This window comes from Microtus pennsylvanicus, chromosome X (genome assembly GCF_037038515.1).
Source record: "Microtus pennsylvanicus isolate mMicPen1 chromosome X, mMicPen1.hap1, whole genome shotgun sequence".
NCBI lineage: Eukaryota > Metazoa > Chordata > Mammalia > Rodentia > Cricetidae > Microtus > Microtus pennsylvanicus.
The window spans coordinates 79802172-79807155 of NC_134601.1; the positions used below are offsets into that span (position 1 = coordinate 79802172).

At 37.4% G+C, this 4984-nt stretch overlaps 1 pseudogene; it reads left to right on the forward strand.

The window, feature by feature from the left end:
• The first annotated feature begins 3921 nt into the window (after window positions 1-3921).
• On the forward strand, window positions 3922-4137 carry LOC142840157 (ATP synthase F(0) complex subunit e, mitochondrial pseudogene; annotated as a pseudogene).
• Window positions 4138-4984: the final 847 nt, after the last annotated feature.

Here is a 4984-nt window from a genome sequence, read left to right on the forward strand (position 1 = left end):
TTTGGTAGCCCCTGCCTGAGGTCAGCAGGTGGAATGATCGCTGGAGTCATTTATCTGCCTTTCACTGCTGTAGAGTCTGAGAACTCTGAAGTATATCTATCACAGAGGCTGATTAATACTCAGAAGTTCTTGAAAGTACAAAGGCAGAGCCTTGATCTGACAGACCTCAGCACTGTGCTTGCTTCCCACATTCCAAAAGTATTTTAGAGATATCCCCAGCTAGAACTTTAGTCACCCCAGTGAATATTATCTGGGGAAACTTGGGAGGGAGAGAGAAGCTGTCCAGTTCATAGATAGCAAGTCTAGTGTGGCCAGAAAAGGCCCAGGTACACTAAAAAAGAAATTTATTAACGTGGCAAATAACCAGAGAAGACATTAAATGCTTGTTTAATACAGGATAAACAGCAAAATAGCTAATAGGAAAGAGAAGATTCCACAAGTTTAGTTGACCAGTCCTCATCCCCATTCATATTACCAGCAATCAAATTTTGAGGATGTAGAAAGAAACTGATTCAACACCTCATTTTTTTTTTGTCTTTCAACTTATTCTTTTCCTTTCTTCTTCTTATGGCCCTGTGCTTCCTTTAGGTATGAATATAAGCATGCATGTGTATATGTATGTATGGGTATGTGTGTGTGTATGTATGTATGTTTCAGTACTGTGAATTGAATCTACAGTTGCATAGATATTTATTTCAAATTTCAAGGAATTTCAAGGAATTACAAAAAAAAAGCCCTGAGTGTATTGGTGCATGTCTGTAACTCAACACTGGGTAGATATGGCTCGTTGGTCATCCCACTTTGCCAAATAAATTGAATTCCATGTAGTTGGGATTTTTTTTTACTCTTTGGGGGCTTACCAGCCAGCTCCCAAATAAACACATGGAGACTTGTTCTTACTTATGAATGCTCAGTCTTTCCTTAGCTTGGTTTTTCTAAATTAAATTATTCTATTTCTCTTTAACTACATTTTACCACTGGACTTTTTGCCTTTCTTTATTCTATATATCTTTCTTTCTTTCCTTCTTACTCTGTGGCTGGCTGTGTGACTGTGTGGCTGGCTCCTAATGTCCTCTACTCCTTTTCTTGCTCCTTACCCTCCCGCTTCATGTAGATTTTTCTTCCTATTTATTCTTTCTGCCTGTCACTCATACCTATCCCTCTTCTGCCCAGCTATTATTGGCTATTTGTCTCTTTATTAGATTAACCAGATATTTTAGGAAGGCAAAGTAACACAGCTTCACAGAGTTAAACAAATACAATATAAAAGAATGCAACATATCTGTATCATTAAAGGAATATTTCACAGAATAAATGAATGTAACACATCTAGAATAATATTTCACAATAGTTCCTGGAAAGACCTTGTCTCAAAAAATAAGGTATAAAGAAATTGAAGAAGATAGCTGACCTCAGTTTTTGACCTCCACATATACACATCACAAATACATGTACCAAACATATAAAATAAACATGACAACATGAATCATCTATAAGATAACTCTCCAATTTTCACAATTTTTAAAGCTAACAATATGTATGAAGATAACATGCTGGATAAATAATTCAAAAGATGCTAATGGTGATGTTTCACATCTTTAGCCCTAGCACTCAGGGAAGAAGGAGCAGGGAAGGCAGATCTCTGTGACTTTGAAGTCAGCCTGGTCTACAGAGTGAGTCTCAGGACAGCAAATCTGTAGGATAATGTTCTTGTACTCTGTAACGATTTGTCACTTGTATTGGCTTAATAAAATACTGATGGGCCAGTAGCCATGAAAGAAGTATAGGAAGGGCAACCAGACTAGGAGAACTCTGGGAAGAGAACATGGTGTGGGAGAATTGTCTGTATTCTGTCAATCATGTATTTTAATAAAATGCTGATTGGCCAGGCAGGAAGTATAGGCGGGTCAACCAGACAGGAAGTAGAGGCAGGGCAATGAGAACAGGCAAATGCTGCAAAGGAGGAAGATCCAGCCCAGACCACCAAAGAAGCACCATGTGACCTGCCCGGCTGAGAAAGGTACCGAGCCATGTGGTTAGCATAGATAAGAATAATGGGTTAATATAAGCTACAAGAGCTAATAAGATAGAGCTAATGGGCCAATCAGTTTTATAATCTTATGGAGACCTCTGTGTGATTTTCTTTGGGGCTTGCCAGCTGTAGGGTACCAGGCAGGACATTAACCCCAAAAAGCAGGCCCCTTCATTGTTACAAGAAAAGATAGGGAGTTACCAGCCAGACACAGAGAAAGCAAGATGAGAATGCCTCACTGAGAAAAGGTAACAAGGCATGCAGCTAAACCTAGACAATAACTATGTGTAAGTTTAAGTTATAAGAGTTTGTTAATAATAAGCCTGAGTTAATAGGACAAATAGTTTATAATTAATGTAAGTCTCTATTTTTCTTTGGGACTGGACAGCTGCCAGTCTGGGAAGGACAGCTACTTCTGTCTACAAATGGCACCCAAGAATTTCCACATAAAGCCTGAGAAGGCTTTAAAATAGAATTCTAGACAGATAAAAACAGAGTCAAGTGAACCCTCTTGGTAACTGTCTTTATTCCAGTAAGGTTTGTTTGGTGGGAGCAAGGAGAGGTTTTAAGAAAGGCTTTCTGATTCAGCATTAGCAGTAAAAAACCACATGGCAACTGTTTTAAAAAGCCCTGACATCACACACTTAAATAGTGTTTATGAGCAGCCAGAAGCATGATTCTTTGTAGTAGCATGGATCTAGAAATTTCACAGAGTTATGGCAATAAACATGGCTTCCACTTGTACCTCCTCCATGAAGCTAGACTCTCAGGAAGCTAAGGAATGGGGTGGGGCTAGCCAGCAAAGTGGCAGCTTTAATCCTAGCCATGCCATTTAGCAGATTAAAGACTCATATGCTCAGAAAAAAAATATATGGTTTACAGTATATTTAAAAGTATACATAGGCTTCAGAGGGAAAAGAAAAAGGATAGAGAAAGTCCTTGAAACAAAGAAATAAAGGAGTTCGGCGTGGTAGCACACACCTTTAATCCTTGCACTTGGGAGGAAGAGGTAGGTATATCTCTGTTAGTTTGAGGCCAGTCTGGTCTATAGTATGAGTTCCAGAACAGCCAATGATATACAGAGAAACCCTTTCTCACAAAACCAAAAATTTAAAAATAAAAATAAAATGAAGAGAGTAAAAAGAAAATCCATGTAATGATGGAAAATATACAAAGAATCTGGATACTGCACGTTATTGCATTGTTTTTTTAAGTGTTTGACTGTTAGGGAAGTAGCAACAGCTGCTAAAAGACACTTGATTATAAATGCTGCTGGATTAATCTAACCTATATATTTTGAAAATGCTTTGACTTCAAAATTTAAGTCTTAAAGATATTTTACTTTGGAGAAGATGCTTTTCTTTTGTTTCCACAGGAAATTAGAAGCTGTGGATTCATTCAGGATTAAGAAAAAGAAGGTTTTATTGAGGAAGACACCCTAAAATCTCTGATAATAGAAGATGGCCCAGATGATCCAAAGACTCAGAACACCTTTGTTATAGTTTCTTCTGAGTTCTACATGTAGAACAGCTTCAAGGCTGCTGAATAGGATGTTCCAGCCTCATGGAATACTCCAGTAATTATTTGACCATAATCCTAAATTTTCTTTGGGTCCCTATAATATTACCAGTGCCCCAATCAGGAAGAAGTAGCCTAGAAAACTATACCCACATTCTCCTCAAAAATGGATTATAAATCTTTGTCTTTGTTTAGCATGTTGGTTACAAGTTGTTATGAATAGTGGTCAGGAAAAAATGTAAACAAAGGAGATTAGAATCACTATTCTTCTTTTGAAAATACAAAAAGGGAAATGCTGTGGGATAATACTCTTACACACTGTAAAGATTTGTCATTTGAGTTAAGCTTCTGGCGTGAATGTCACGGACAAGATGATGCCCCCAGTTCAGGTCTCTCCACTCATCAAGCTCGGCCAATACTCAGCCCTGGTCCTTGGCGTGGCCTACGGCACCAAGCGCTATAGTTACCCTAAGCCTCGGGCAGAGGAGGAGAGGAGGGTGGCAGCAGAGGAAAAGAAGAGACTAGATGAGCTGAAATGAATTGAGAGAGAACGGGCAGAAGCTCAAGATGACAGCATACTCAAGTGAAGCGCTAGTGAGCTTGCCTTTCCTAAGTAGCTGAGGATGAATAAAGCTTTGTCGTGTGATGAAAGAAAAAGATTTGTCATTTATGTTGGTTGAATAAAATACTGATTGGCAAGTAGCCAGATATTCCTATATAGGCAAGGCAAACATACTAAGAGAATTCTGGCAGAGAGTCAATCACCAGCCAGATGTAGAGGGAGCAAGATGAGAATGCTTCACTGAGAAAAGGTACCAAGCCACATGACTAAACATAGACAAGAATTATGGGTTAATTTAAGTTGTAAGAGATAGTTAATAATGAGTCTGAGCTAATAGATCATCAATTTATAATTAATATAAGCCTCTGTGTGTTTCTTTGGGACTGATGACTGTGGGATTGGACAAGACAGAAAGTTACATCTATAGCCAAAGCTACACAAAGTAACTCTGTCTCAAAATAAATAAATAAATAAATAAGACTCAAAAGTCTACTTATAAATGACTTCAAACATTATAAATATTAGCAGATGAATTCAGTCAAAGATCTGGAGAGAAAAGTTAGCAACATAAAAGTGAAGGTTAAAAATATGTGTGACAAAATACACAATATAGATGAAAAAGTCAGCAGCATAGAAGACAAAAGTCACCAAGAAATTGATATTTTGAAAAATAGAAATACTGGATATTAAAAGCTCATGCTCAAAAATGACCATAATTATAAATATAATTAAAAATATTTGAAAAAGCAAAAAATGAATTAACAGGAATGGAGAATAAGTTTGGGGCAATATTACACTAAACATCAATAAAAATAAAAAGAACATGGAAAGAATTTCCAAAAAGTCTGGGGTACATACAATCAAAAGAGCAA